The sequence below is a fragment of the Schistocerca nitens genome, chromosome 1 (assembly GCF_023898315.1).
Source record: "Schistocerca nitens isolate TAMUIC-IGC-003100 chromosome 1, iqSchNite1.1, whole genome shotgun sequence".
Lineage (NCBI taxonomy): Eukaryota > Metazoa > Arthropoda > Insecta > Orthoptera > Acrididae > Schistocerca > Schistocerca nitens.
The window spans coordinates 430,343,114-430,359,255 of NC_064614.1; the positions used below are offsets into that span (position 1 = coordinate 430,343,114).

General features: G+C 40.9%; 1 protein-coding gene across 2 annotated transcripts in view; it reads right to left on the minus strand.

Annotated features, from left to right (window-relative positions):
• LOC126250926 (proton-coupled folate transporter-like) overlaps positions 1-1,175 on the minus strand; it is a 111,747-nt gene extending 110,572 nt beyond the window's left edge. For both annotated transcript variants that reach the window (XM_049951599.1, XM_049951598.1), the window contains exon 1: positions 1,082-1,175. The gene's annotated coding sequence lies outside the window, so the exon portion shown is untranslated. The remainder of the gene's footprint in view (positions 1-1,081) is intronic.
• Positions 1,176-16,142: the final 14,967 nt, after the last annotated feature.

Here is a 16,142-nt window from a genome sequence, read left to right on the forward strand (position 1 = left end):
ACAATAGTTAGTACATAAACTGAGAGCTGACCTAAAATAAAAAATTAAAAAAAATACAAATGTACACTCAAATATACTAAAATAATGAAAGTAGCAGCATCTCTTTTCATTACTAATGAGTTAAAACCAGCTTCATCATACAAGTGCGCACAAGTGACAGTACACACGAATGTGAACTGAGTGTTCAAACTGAATCAGACGTGGTTAAGGCATGGGGCGGCCTTTTCGTTCTTAACCACAATATTCGGAAGTTCTCATATGTACGACAGATACTGCCTGTAAAGCTCATACGCATTCGACTCTGGAATACCATTATTTTAAGTGCCCCAATCTTCTCGTGGCCTCTGGTCTGATATACATTCAAAGGTGTTAGATTAATGGTGAAATCAAGACACGGTTATAAGGGTAAGTGACTTTTAACAGTTACGAGAACAGCTGTTTGACGGGGTAATCAAAACACATAGAGTTTTACTAAGCGTTACTGGTAGATTTTTGTTCTTAATTTGCGGTCCCTGTGAACAAACTTCCTTGCATTGAATACTGCATCGTGTAGATGTGTAATCACTCTGTCTATTAGACACATCAAATTATTTTATGATCAAAATTTTTTTATGTAAAGTGAACAAATCGACACTCTCTTATGATAACGGGAGCCAAAGGACACAGTCCATGACCCATCTGTTTGTAGATTGACTCAAAACCCAAATTACAAAAATGGGTTCAGCCTGGAACCGCGTGACCGCTACGGTCGCAGGTTCTAATCCTGCCTCGGGCATGGATGTGTGTGATATCCTTAGGTTAGTTAGGTTTAAGTAGTTCTAAGTTCTAGGGGACTGATGACCGCAGAAGTACCATAGTGCCCAGAATCATTTTGATCAAAAATTGGAATAAAAATCTCTTCTCAAATAAATGTGAAATTTCACCTGATGACGCGTAGGAAGTCCATCAGTTATATCTAGACCTCAGCCATATTAACATTTATGACACATTAATCTCGCATTTGCAGCATTTTAATTAAAAGACACAAATATCTCTGCGTCATGTATCGGAAAAGACAGCGGCACGTCACAGAACATCTTACCTGTGGCCCAGATGGTCGACTCTGCACGACTTTCTCCTGCCTGCTGTCGCTGAGATAACTGAATGTCTCACCACATTGTTCCCCGATCGCACCAATCTCCGAGATAAGTTGCACGTGACGGTGTATCAAGAATACTGGCATACACTTCTTTTCCTCGTTTTCGCAACCACTTCTAAAAACATCGCCACAAGACCGAATGGTTTTGGAGTGGAAGCATCGAGCCCCATTTCGACACCACATCAACATAAAATATTTGACGCCCTGGATACTTCCTATCAGACGATCTTAAACTTCACATTTTTATAAAAGATAGAGAAATGTAAAAATGGCCTGTGTTTTTAGTCTAATAATGCGGAAATTGCTCATTCCACAATAACCAAATTCGTTAATCAAGTTGAGTGTTGTCCTTTATCACTTATCAATAGTGAGGGGATCCTGGACAATTTATTTGAGTTGACAAAAACGGTTGTCACCCTTCGGGGCAAGCATTATTAGAACTGTAGACCTCGGCAGTCTTGTTCAGTTACTTCTTACTCTTGCAGCGCTGACTGACGGGAACTTTTCTTTCCGCAGTGACGTCGATACCTGCCTACATTGTGGGCCCTCCGGATTCGCTCAGTTCTCCTCGTTGGTTTCTTTTGCCGGAAGACACATTACTGATGTTGATAAATTCAGGCTACCATTTTACGGCCTCGGATGGTGCCTGACTCACACAGAGGGAATTTAGTTGGGCGTGTACATACATTTGGACACACAATGTACGTCTGAAACTCATAGCCATACCGTTTGGGGACACAGCGAAGCAATATCTTAAGGGATTTGACGAAAGAGACCAAACTTTTTAATCTAATTTTTGGAATAGGTAACCTTCATGACCAATAGAAAGAGCTATGGTTTCCTGTTTTCGTTTCCTAGTTACATGGACTCAGAATATCTCGCAAGTTTAGATAGTACGAAACTTATAACTCAATGTATATGCAACTGAATCTAAGCTGCAGAACATAGCTGAAAGTAATGCAGTCCCGTAGCTAGCACAATTGATAAAGGTCATAAAACGATTACATACATTTGTGTTGCACACTCAGGTAGCACTTGTGATAAACTAGTTGTGGCAGAGAGGTATGCCTTAATGGGAAAATGTTTGATTTCATGTAAAGGAAATTGGGCTGCTGAGGTCTACAAGAAGGCCAGTGAGTAAGCTAACACGCTGTCCTGATGGGAGTCTCGCCTCACTGCCGAACGCAACTGTTATATGATAGTAGCGACTTGCCACGTCCAGTAAAACATGTTTCGTCTCAAAATAAATATTGAAACGTCCCCTTTGCAAAAATATGAATGTCTGTGCTGGTAAACTTCTACGTTATTCGATTTTCAAACAGCTGAGCAAAACTGAACGTACTCAGACATTTCTCTCTTTACTTATTCTGATCATCACTAAACTGACACACAATATTTTAGCGGAACGCAATCTGACTTTCAATAATCCCTACAAAAGAATGGCCCTGACTAACAATAACCTATACTTTTCACGAATCACTTACCTCACAAAAATCTTCGTTACTCGAACTACTGCAATACAGCGAACGCTAATACCACCAGCTAAATAATAGATTCTAACTACTGAAGGCACCAACTACTGATAAGCATAGTTAGCAATGAAAGATTTTGATAGAGTACAAACAATGTATTTACCTTAATAGCGTTCAAAAGTCATTTGTGACATCCAATTAAACAAATTTCCTTTTTCTGACGGGCACACGTACAGATCGTCCGCTCCAAACTCTAGCATCTCTCCCCCCAGCAGTCAACTACTGTAGAATTATGGATTCAATGATAATCATACAGCCAACCACAAATGTTTATTCAAACCTTTACCTGTCTTCCTCAGGAGAAGTAATAAAACGTGTTAAGGGGAGTACGTACGTTCTATACCTACAGTGTTAAATTTGTAATATTAATGACCCATTATCTCAGAAGCTTTGAGAGATAGAGATCTGAAATTTTAGGAAGTATAGTTTCACTCCTTTTCTGATTACTGAACCAGGATCAGAATATGCAGACAAATAATTAGGTAGTTATTATTTTTCAAAAATTATGTTCTATTTTTTTAAAAAATAGTTCCTTGTTCCTTCTCTAAGTAAAAACCGTTACAAGTAGAGATGTTTTGATGGTTCAGCAGGAGCAGTATACTAAAGGGAAAATACTATAAAATGAGACATATACTGTAATAGTTCCTGAGATACTGGGTCAAATATTTTAAGAAAATGTTATTTCCGGGAAATCAAGATAAACATTTGATTTTTTATTAGCTCACATATGAAGCCATGCCAGCTCCTAGAAACAGCCAGGCCCATAATCAGAATTATCTGGATCGTGTACTTGATCATCCTGCAAACGTAGAAACCTCCTTCTTTTCCTACCTCTTGCTTCTTTAGTCATTTCCTCTGCAGCACGCTGCACTTTCGTGATCCTGAGTCGATCCATTCGTTGGAAGACTGGCAGCCTGTTGGCTCCTGGAGTGGTACCAAGTTGCTCTAGTATCCTAATTCTTCCCTTATTGCCATCATTAAACGTTGTCACAGCATCAAAAACATCTAAGCATAGAGTTTTCATACCTACAAATACATTTTTTTCGTATGGGGTCCAAGTGACATTATTGAAAGACTTATTAGTGTTTTGCGTTCGACCGTGGAGACATTTGGAAGGAAGATCAGGATTTGTTAACTCTGTATATATTGGCTTAATTACCTCCAACACTGCAGATCGTATGCTGTTTCTGTGCCTACCCGCTGCCTGAGCTATGGGTACTTGCACCATGAATCAGCACCAGGCGGGGAAGAATGTAGCCCAGACTGCTCTTTTCATTCCTTGTAGGTCATGTGTGTTGTTCCTTAGTGCCTTTCCATAATATTTCTGGAGTTCACAAAGTTTTTGTCTGTAAGTCTTCCTTTACCATTTAGAGTCTTTCCATCCGATAACTTCTCTTTTCCTTTTGTCTGCTTCAATTTTCGAAGGCTGGTTCCCACCCGTTTTTGAACGTGGCCCACACATTAAATCTTCAAAATATGCTTTTCACCATAAGGTTGGCTGTCCACGACTGATTTGAAGGCCTTCGAATCACCATCCCCCAAGTACTCAGAGCAGCACACACCTCTTTCCTGCTGTGGGCGTCTGAACATAGAAACAACTACAGCAGCCTCCATACCCCCCTTGTTTCATTGTCAACTGATTTACATTGATGGCAGTATATAGTTAGCACTTCGATGTCCAAAATTTTACCTGTGTCTACACTAGTAACAGTTTCAACTGCATTTTTGGATGTGTGGCCTCTCTTCTGCCATGTACCATCAACTGCCACAGATAAGTCTCTCGTGTAATTTAATTATACTGCTTCTTTAGCAGCGGCTTTCATAGGAGCAACAGCAACAGATTTGTCACATTCGCCAATTACTTCTGTCTACTTACTTGATCTGGTTGGTGGGTCTGACAAGTTCAGCGTCACATATAATACTTGACTGCAGTCAATCCTTTACCTATGCGCCTTATTTCATACAAGAATGTAATATTGCTCTCAAGCAAGTCATTCTTGCACTTTTGAGAAGTGCAAAATGACGTAGAGAGCCTGCAAACTTTGCACTGAACAACAAGTTTGTTAGTTAGTCCAATCCTTGCAGATGTGTTCTCAAAGATGCTAATTTGCCCACCAGAAACCTTACAAAATACAGCATCTTGTAAAACTTGTCCTAACACACTCAAATACAATAAAACATAACCTAAACTTTTTACAAGATCTGCTTTCTCAATAAATAAATCCTTGTGGTTTCCAAGTCTCCTCCTCGAAACATTAGACGGTACGTCCTTTTCGTGTGTCCGTGAAACATCTATTTCAGGATCAGCTCTGGATTCAGATCCATTCGTATGCTTATTTCCATGGAAACTTCGCTTCTTAAAAGAACTCTTTCTTTTCGCCATATTGAAAAGAGGTATAAGAACGTCTAATAGTACACTAAACCACTATGTTTACATTTCAACACCTATAAAACAATACACCCGCAAAGTAAATCCACAAGATGCATGTGCAATACTGCCATTTCTGTTTACACAGTGCGTCCAACCTCTTAACATGAATTCAAGGAATAAATATCTGAAAGCCCCAGCCTTGTAGATTGAGTAGTTCCAGAGATAGCAAGTCAATGTAGAAAGACCAGATTTTTTTACACTTGCACTATTAACTTTGAAATGATAAAAGGAACACTTACAGTTGGAATTAGTCAACAAATGACGCATCAAATTATTCAGGAGAGATTAAATATTATTAAGAGACAATCAGAAAATGTCACTTTCTGACCGATTTCACCATACGTACTCCCTTTAAATATTGTGTGAAAAGAGAAAAGAAGTCAAAAGATTTAGTCAACAGTAAAATGATCCATGTAAATACTATGTGGTAGTCACAACGCTTAATCAACAGTAAAAATGATCCACGTAAAATCTGAGACTATGTGCAACATACTCTAATGTAGTAAATGTCTTCGAATCCATTATTTTCTGTGAGTTCTCCAACATATAGTCACTTTGCATTGTTATTTGCAGAAATGCTGATGTCATATATTCCTTAGTCATATCCATATTTTTCCTTACATTATGTTTAAAGTAATTTGAAAACCTTGTCGGCACATCTGCAAGAGTTTGTCCTTTTCCCAACAGTATTGTTATTCTTTCTGCAAGGTAATTTTTTTCACCAAAATTCCAGTCTGTGTTTTTTGACTTCCACCTCTTCAGTTTCCAGTATTCTTTTGTATCCGCATAACACATTAATTGTGCATAAAGTTGAAAATTGTTTAATAAGGAGTGGTTTTAGTCTGTTTGATAGACAGCTCATTCTTATTAAGTCCTGCCGAATAACATTACTTGTTGTAACCAACCGTAATTTAGCCACTTTTCTATTTGACAGTATTGAGGAGAACAATGTCCTGAATTGAAAAAAAAAAGTTACTCCAGCTTAAATATAACACTTATGTATAACCCTTATAGTGTCCTTATTGGAGTCTGTGTTAACAATTTCTATGTAGTTTACAGGTACATAATAAAAACTATCGGCTGACAGAACATACTTTATAATCGTTACTCAGTCTTGGTTGTCTGGAAGTGTACTTTGTCTTAAGTGCACATGGTCAAACACACCATCCACTCTGTAGTTATAAATCGTAGCTTCCAGTCTGGTTATATCATGTTTTTTATCCAAGGATGACATAAAAGTTTCTCTTAGATACATATCAGGACACTTTATAAAATCTATAATATAGTAAATGGTACTTTATTCACTCCTGGGCTTGAAATTTGACATATAAGTTTGTCATATACCTTCACCTTACAACTAGAACTCATCCATATTAAAGTATCTTTTCCAACTATCTCGTCGTTGTTGAAAATCACATTGATGTTTCGTTGGTAGTCTTCTTGCACAGATATATCGTAGTTTAGTGTTAGGCAATCACTCAACTCCATTTTGATAAGAATCCCCAAAAAATCTTATGATATATCCAGGTTCATAAGGTGAAAATCGCCTACATGGAGTTGCTGCAGATGTTCCAGGCATCTCACCCATTAGTACAGCCTTTTCCACGTCAATCAATTCCACCTTATGCGACACAGCCACAAGAGTTTTTATATTTTTCTCTAAATGGTTTCCAGTGCTCCCTTGCCAATTGTTTTCAATATTTCACTTGCTGTCACATTGTTGCTTCCCGGTTTCTCCTTCGCACTGTGTTTCACCAAGATGAATTTTGAGAATTTATGGTGTAGGAATACTACACATTCCTTCTTTAACATTACAGGCCGTCGGCTCTCTTATTTATTCTTAGCAATCTACTAGTACACCGCAGCCGCCCTCTGGCAGCAACATGATACATAAGCAGATCAAATGTCTGTAAAATGAGGAATAGGACATGTGCAAGTTTGAACACGTAAATAGGTCTCAACTTGTCTGAAATGTATGTGACTAAACACTCACAACCGTCTTAGAGTTATAGCCATGAGGTCACATGCATGTTGGCCCTTTCCCCATTCCTCCACAATGCTCATCATTATCAACTGCATTTTCAACAATCTCCACAATAATCTGTGCCAGTTGCTTCTATGTGGTGTAAGCTATCGGCTAGCTTAAAGAACAGTTTACTGTGTTTAACAATGTTCTGGAATTTGCCTACTGGGCAATAAGAATAAAAGAAAGTCAACTGGTGTACAAGTAAACCTTCCAAATAATTAAGACTGAGAAACAATTATAGACTTCGTTCTGTTTGCCTATAGTTTTAATTTTCTTTTTTTTTTGTGAAATCTTATGGGACTTAACTGCTAAGGTCATCAGACCCTAAGCTTACACACTACTTAACCTAAATTATCCTAAGGACAAACACACACACCCATGCCCGAGGGAGGACTCGAACCTCCGCCGGGACCAGCCGCTCAGTCCATGACTGCAGCGCCTATAGACCGCTCGGCTAATCCCGCGTGGCTAGTTTTAACTGTTTACCTCTAAAATATGTGGAAATGGTTAATCAGGTCTCAACAGGGTGAACGTAAGTATTACATGTAACTATTATGTTAGAGACAACATATTTTTCCAAACCAAGACATTGTGTACCACAATACTGACAAATATAGGTACTGCTGAATTAGAATTGGTTGCAAAGAGTAACGTTACTCTTCGGGTCTTAAGAGAAAGAAGCAATGTACTGAACAGAGCTAAACCATTCCGTAGTAAAGAAATTACTGCTTTAATCGCAGCTAACGTTGTATGCATGAACGCATGTAACTTTTAGGCGCCTGGAGCTGGCACAAAACGTCCGATTGGCGGAAACGAACTAGGAAGGAGCAAAGTGCAGAGGTTTCGACGCAGTTTAATGGTAGGGCCCTTGTGATTGGCTGAGAGAGTTTCCACAAAAATAAGAGGAACGCTCCTATTAGTCGAAAAAAGCCGTGACGTGGAGATCGAAAGAACTCAGGTGGCGAAACAGTTCGGCTACAAGAAAGACAAGAGCTAAATTTTCGAGGACTGTTTTCTGATCTGGCGTCAAGTGCAGAACGCAGCGCATAATGCCCTGTACGACACAGAGGAGAAATTTGTGTGAACACTGCGTCCACTGCGGTTGACATTCAGCTAGATATCAGCTGAAGCGTCGTTGAGCTCCAACTGTGGAGAAACGAACCAGCCAGTTAGTTAATTGTCCTTGCGAGGACTGAGAGGGCATTTTAATATGCACGCTGCTCCAACCATGCGCGTGCATATCGCCATATTCCAAGACCAGGGATGAGTACATGTTTTCTCGTATCACGAGAAACACACGGAGAGTTTCTACTGAAAAAATCAGTTTTTATAGGAATTTCAGTGGGCGAGAACAGTCATGCAGACGACAGCTCATTGCAGCTAAGGTAAATACCGCGATCAGAGGCGTAAACTTGTTAGTACATCAACTTGCGTCCACTATAAACTAGAGCGACCTTGGGTAATATTTTGCTCAACTTGTAACGCCGGAAATGCATATCCTTCTATTTCCATCTATTGTACTATATTTTTTTTTCCTTATTTTGTTACCTGAATATTTGACGTTTCTGTGTCTTTGTATATTGTAATTGTTTTACTATTTGTATATATATGCATTTATGTCGATGTATAATTGGTTTGTTGTGTAAAGATTATTTGTATTTTTACGCTGGGTCTGGCCTAGGGAAACTATGATATCGAACCATTACATCGATAGGTCGTGTGGAGAACCAAAGTGTTTAGGATCTTTGGTAGTGTTAACTCTGCCGCGTGGAGCGCGGGCAGAGGGAGAGTCTGGTTGGAGTAGAGCGATTGAGCAGGTGTGTTGTGTGACGCTCCCGCAAGTTGCCGGGCTTTCGGGGTTTGGCAGCATGTAATTGCGATCGACTGGCTATGGTAGTTTCTAGCACGGTGTCGCGGACGGGAAGCATTAGCTGGCACACATCAAGAGCCCGTTTCGCCTGGTGACCGTGTCGAGAAGAAGGCGCGCCAGCATCCAGCTTCTGCAACAGCGACGGCCGACAATGAGTGACTGTCGCCACCTCCTCAAGCGGCGACTTCAAACCTTCAATCAACCAACAAGGAAGACTAAAAGCACGTAAAGTTTCAGAACTGTATGGCAGACCTCAGCTTTTCAAACTGTTCAAATCACAAAATTACAGCAACGTAGCATGAACCATTGTTGCTCATTGTCCCAATTGCATTGCCAAGCAGGGTCCCTTCCTTTTCCGAAATGAACCCGAGTGTCGTTGAAATTCAAACGCCAGCATTAAAGCATTATAATTCGATTTCACTGCTTTAATTTCAAAGTTCAGTTAAAGTATTCATAGCTGGCTACAATATTTAGATTACACAAGCACAAATTAAGAGTGCGAGTTTTGTTACCGTATTTTAGCTTACCTGTGACTGCAGCTCAGCTTGGTACGTACAAAATTTTACTATTGTTAATTGTTCAGAATCATTTAATTCAAGTTCAAAGTTAAATCTCTTATTTCTAAATTGCGTAGAGTCAAGTTGCTTTTGAAATGATTGTTGAGGTAGTCCAAGACTCACCGTATTTTACTGAATTTCGATGTGCTTCAGAAAGAAAGCTCACTATTAACTTCAGTCACTAAATTAACTTTCGATTTTCCAGTTTTATTAATTCTTTTGCTAAATTAAGTCAGAGTGTAGCGAAATTTATTACTTCTGAGAAACTTTCAGTTTTCACACTACACGTGTCACCCTTCAGTTGCCACGCTTCTAGTGCTAATTATATGTGTAATAACCTTTCTTTTTCAGTTACTACAGTAATTGTCCTTAGGACTGGCGACCGTAATTTCCCCCAAATCTCAAATATCTAATTACCGCTAGTTGATTGTCAATGTAACGGCCGCACATTTACTTTCTTTATTAACTTTAACCCTTTTCAAAATTAATTTCCACCAGTTTCATTTGCATTTTTCCTTTCATTTAGATGTAACCCTTTCCTCCCTCTTTACCGACAGATTAACTTCGGTGACGATTGCTTTCCCAAATTTCCATTAGGCACACGCGGTTTAATTTTTCACTGTCATTAAGGTCGATAAGTGAGAGGGAGATTACACGTGGCGACCTGGTGACAGGACAATCTTCAGATTTGAGGTTGTTCTGGACACGAATTTTGTTTGGTGCAAATGTCGTAACAAAGTATTGGTTACGAACAGATAGTTACGTCAGCGAGATTAAGTAGTGGGAGGAATCCTAATTAGATTTGAGATTTGTTATTTATATTGAAAATTATTAAAATGAGTGAAGGCAACAATTACCAAAATTTGGTAGACTTGGATACGGATCAATCGGTCGAACAGTGGGAAACGCGCACCGCGGTACCCATTGTTCAGGGGCAGGCGGCTAGCGTGAAAGACGCGACCGCCGAAACGCAACAAAGAGCAGAAATGGAATTCCAAACTTTAGAAAATGCTTCGGAATCGGAAGTGAAAATCAAATCTGAACCCCTTGATGACGAATACGCGGGGACAATTAAAGAGGAAGCCGCTACGAAAGTAAAACCGGTAGTTTCCGGGAATTTAGCTGATTTATTGAATGTTTTGATTAACGAAATCAAGGCTCAGTCTAGCAAGATAGAAACTCAATCGGCAGAAATTAAAGCTCAGGCTGCCAAGCAAGAAGGTCAGTCTGCCAAGCAAGAAGCTCAGTCTGAAAAAATTGACAGGAAGCTAGACAATCAGAACAAAGCTATTAATGTTGTTAACAACAATGTTAAAGTTGTTAACGCAAAAGTTGATAAAATCAAAGAAGATATGGTTGTGATTAATACCGAAATCGGTAATCTTAAACGGGAAATGATAGGCGTTCAGGCGGAAATTGCGAGCATAAATACACGTTTTAATTCCGAAATTAGCAGAATCGAAAAAAGTGTAGGAGAAGCAGTTGCTCCGATCATCGAGAATAAGGTGACGGAACAAATTTAATTAGTGAAAAAAGAGGATCAAAAGAAGGTGGAAACTTTAAAGGCTTTAGTATCCGAAGTAGATACCAAAGTGACGAAGCAGGCTAAAACCTGCGAAGAGAAAAAAAAAGGAAGTAGAAACACTTGCGACAACCACTTGCCAAGTAATTACGAGAGTGTCGGAATTAGAAAAGAAACTTGACGAAAAACAGATCTATGTGCCAATCTGTTCACATAGTTCGGAATTGTTGACGAAAGAGGAGCGGTTCGACCCCTTGAAAAAAGGCGGTATACACGCGACGGATTTCATTAAAAATTGTGAAAGTGTTTTACCCTGATCATGGAGTAATGAGAGAAAAATTAATGCGGTTATTGATGTGTTGGCTGGTGATGCCAAGCGTTGGGGCTTAAACCTCAACATTACGAACCCGACTTTTGACGACTTTAAAAATTTGTTTCTGGCTGAATACTGGTCAGAGCAAAAACAGCAAAGTGTCTGGCGCGAATTTGTCGTATCGAGGCCTTTCGATGCGAATTCGCGCGGCTCGATGAAGGAGTTTTGTGAGGGCTGGATCCGCAAGTTGGAATATTTGCGTGATCGCCGCACGAAATCCGAAATAGTCTGGGAACTCTACAAGAAGCTTCCAGATGATACAAAACGCTACGTAGGAAGCAATTACAGGACAATCAATGATTTCCTAGAAAGAGTTGAGGACGAGGACTATTGGCGCAATAATCGCGACAGTGGTAGAGGCCGTGGTAACAACAACGGGTACCACAGCAACCCCAACAACGATAACTATGGGAATAATGCATACCGCAATCTTGGCAGCAATAACAATAGTGGTTCGGGCCGTAATGACAATCGGTACAATGCAAATAATAACAGGAATGACGGAAACCAGTATCATACTAGCGTGATACGGGCTTCGCAGAATAGTAATAACGCCAGCGGGTGTGATCAGCCGCCTCAGCAGGATCCGGGGAGCGTATCTGCTGGGACGAGACAGGGAAACCATTAGCCGCGCCGGTGAGGGGCCGACCGGGCGTGGAGAAATTTTGGAGGCCCAATAACAGGAGAAAACCCAGGTGTTGTCGTTACGAAAATTCCGTATGGGATATTCAACGGTGGGAGAGTGTGCCAGTGTTAAGAGAAAGGAGTGCGCCCACAAGTAGTAGATCAGTTGTAGACACGGCGGTAGAAAATACATTCACTGTCAGTGAGAACAATTTAAGTAGTGTTCCGGAAAACGATTATAAAGTGGCAGCTGTAACACCCACAGCGGAACTGGAGATTGAGTTTTAGAATGATTCGCAATTGTTGAGAGAAGATCAGATGTCGGATAACACGTACGTCATTGAGCGAGGGGATGCAGAGAGGGATGAGGTCTGGTTAAGGCAGTTCGGTCGCTTATATGACGAACTAAGAGATTACAGGGACCTGTACGGGAGAAGTGTTTATGGGGAGCGTGGGCAGGATTTGCCGCGTCTCGTCCCGCAGGAAGATAGTGTTTGTGAAGTGATAGAAAGTTCTGGCCCTAACCGGCAGACTTTACCAGAAATAGTTGATGTTAATGGGGAGCACGAGCAAGATTCGTCGTGTTTCGTCCCGCAGGAGTTGGATGTTGAAGTAGTAACGGAAAGTTCTGGCCCTAACCGGCAGACTTTACCGAAAGTTATAGTGGTAGAAGTAGCCGACCCATCCGACGCAAAACCCCAGTTTAAACATTGCGAGAGTATTAAGGAGAAAGATTACGAAAATTTTAGTGATAGCCGGACACGATTGGTAGAAAAGCACATAGATTACAGCGTGTATGAGGTTAGAGCTGACATTATACGGTCAGACGATAGCAGTGTGGGTTGCTCAAATCCAGAGGAAGTAATTGCAGATACTACTGGGCACATTCCTCCAGGTAGATTGGCAGATGGGATCAATCTAGCCAAAGAGGAATCAACGAAGATGACAATTAGTGAATTGATAGCAAAGCAACACTCACTAATTGACGAGTTACAGGAAAAGATTTCGGTATTGGAGGCGAAGCTACAGACTAAGCCTCAGGACAAACGTGTTGAAATTAAAACTGTATGTGAACAGAGACTGAAAAAGCCGCCAGATAAGCTGGATTTAGGCTCAAAGCCGGATGGTTTTTTCTGGAATGACCTGGATGTAGACGAGGATTTATTGTGGGAAAATAAAGAAACAGTCGAGGACAAGTGTAGACAGATAGTAGTGTCTGTTAATATGCACGGCCTACAACTAAACGTGTTGATTGACACCGGTGCAGAATTGAGTGCGGTGTCTGGGAAAATATTTGAGTTACTGAAAGACAGACCTGGTATCGTAGTTATGCCAGTAACAGGAGTGAAAATTATCGGTGCTACTGGGAAGGCCAGTAAACCGGTCACAAAACAGATTTTTGTCAACTTCGAGATATGTGGGGCACGATTTGAACAAGAGTTTGTCGTCGTGCCAGACTTAACTACGGAAGTAATTATCGGGTTAGATTGGCTATTAAAGCACCGTGCAGTGATTAATTGCGAAAGCAAAACTTTGACATGTACGTCACAAGATAAAACAATAGTAGTTAGTTTTGACGAGGCAGGAGACGGTGTGCATAGGCAATACCAGCCAATACACATTGTTAACTGGCCGGATGGTATTGACGTAGGTATGAATTTGAACTACTGTAATGTGAGGAATCTCGGCATTGACAATAGTGTAGAAAGTTAATTGGAAAGTATTGTAGACGGTGTGTCAAACGTAACACACGAACATAGACGAGCCCTGTATGAAGTAATCATGAGGAATAAGAGTGTGTTTTCAGACAAACCGGTACTTGTGGAAGAGATAATCTAATTCCCTCCACGGATAGACATTTGTATTGGCGTGAAAAAAGATCGTTTGCGAGAAATAATGAAGCTAAAAGCCGATGCTCCCATACGTCGTCATGACGCTAAAGCGCGTTTTGTTAGGTTTGCAATCGGAGACTTAGTACTTGTAAAAGCTCATGAGAAATCGAGCGAGATAGACAATGAAATCTCTAAATTTAAGTTTATTTATAATGAACCATATAAAGTCATTGGTATACCTCACACAAATGCTTATTGCTTAGAGTATCCAAGCTCTGGAAAACGATTAGGTATACGGAATATTGTAGACTTGAAATTGTACCAACCTAGGATAGATTAATACCACTCAATGGGTAATTTGTACAGTATGTAAATATAGAGTGTAAGATTTATGGTTTGCTAGTTTGCCATGCTTTTGCCTGACCAAGAGGAAATTAAAGAAATTGTAATTAATAAGTAATTAATTTTGACTAAATGATTTAAGAGAGAGTGATTATTTATCAATTGAAAAATCCAAGCTGCTAGTTTAAGTTTTCAGGTGAGTCACTGTAGATTAAGGAATGTAAATATGATTTTGTAACTAGCTGTAAGATTTCATAAATATGTGATTTACTAGGACGTTAACTGATTCAAAGAGACCCCATCCGTTACTAAGTAGTAGGTCTAAGACAATGTCCTCAAACATTGGGTCTTGAACAATCTGGTCGAAGTAATTTTCAAAGACATTCAGAAATATTTCACACAAATCCTTTTCATTCATACTTGTTTTAATTGTGTGCCTCCCATTCTACTAATAACAAGGTGAAATCTCACCCTACTACAATAACATGATCAAGAGGCTTGCCTTTTATATTTTCCAAGTCGTTTCCAAAACACTCTGCCACTGCAGCTCCTGATGCAGGCATTCAAGCATCTGATTACATCGGCTGAAACACCTTTGATGTGTGACGGCTCGGAAACTGGCAGCTGGGACAGCAGCGCAGCAACAAAATCAGGCCGCTGTCTGTCACCCAATGTGCTGCCAACTTAGCAGCGTCAGCAGAGACACCGCTTCCATAGTTGGCACTTCCGTCACGAGGGCTCCTGCTGCATGACTGACCGACCTACCTGTTACGTCACTCCAAGCCAACGACCCTACTCCAGACGTTTTGATGTGGGCTCGATACAGTGGCTTTCATCTGATGTCAGCACATGGAAATGGGATTATAACTGCCAAGACTGGCCCATCAGTATGTAGTCGCAGCTGGGCTGTCCGATGACACACAGCCTGTGTCATTCATCACTGCGTCTATTACACTGCCTTCGTGGGCCATGAACCAGCGACCGCTGCCTGAGTGTCCAACCATTGCTGCCGATCCGCCACCCAACAGCCATCAGTCGCTATCTGCCAACATGGTGTGGTAGCCGGCCCACTGCTACCATCCACAGAGAACGCCTGCGCCACCCTGGCCACACTAGCATGCCAGAGTATAGGGATCATCCTGACCCAACCTCCTCCCATGCCCCCTTCGTCTGCAGTCTGTCTGTTTCTGATGTGCTGAACCACGTGCGTTAGTGTCCAGAAATAAAATGTTCTGTCATCTGGTTGATTGCCTTCTTCAGCTACTCCATCACCAATCTCCAGCAGAGAATCACTCGCCCACTTTTAAACTGCAGTACACCCGATGAGAAATTTTCTGTTCTTCACTGACTTTCATGAAAGGTTGGTGAATTATTACAGGAAAAACACCACACGAGATTATCAAGAACAACATAATGGTATAGTGCAGAAGCAAGGAGAATCAATAGAGGGTTTCGTGGACCACATCAGTAAAATCAGTATCAATATGTATGAATTAACGAATGATGATCACACTAGTAAAGCCGTTTTGCAGGAGGCAAAACAATGGGCACCCGATGCGTTTTTGTGGTGCCTGCCATCCACATTGTCCTGGAAAGTACGCAAGGAATTTCCGAGAACCCTGGCTAACCAGTGGCAACTGCAGCAGTTTTGACTGAAACCGAATCTGTGATTAGACCAAGGGTCAGGCGGGTAATTTTTAATGCGGAGCTATGGTGTGGTGCGCTGAGCCACATTCAACGTTTCCATACAAAGTCATAATGTCAGAGAAGCAGGCAAGTGGGGAACACTGTCTAAGAACGTCCATGTGCGCAAAGACGGTGGAGTCAGCATAACACTCACGCCTCTGCATTAAACTGTAGAGGGGACGGTGTGACCACTGTGCAACGCTCCCCGT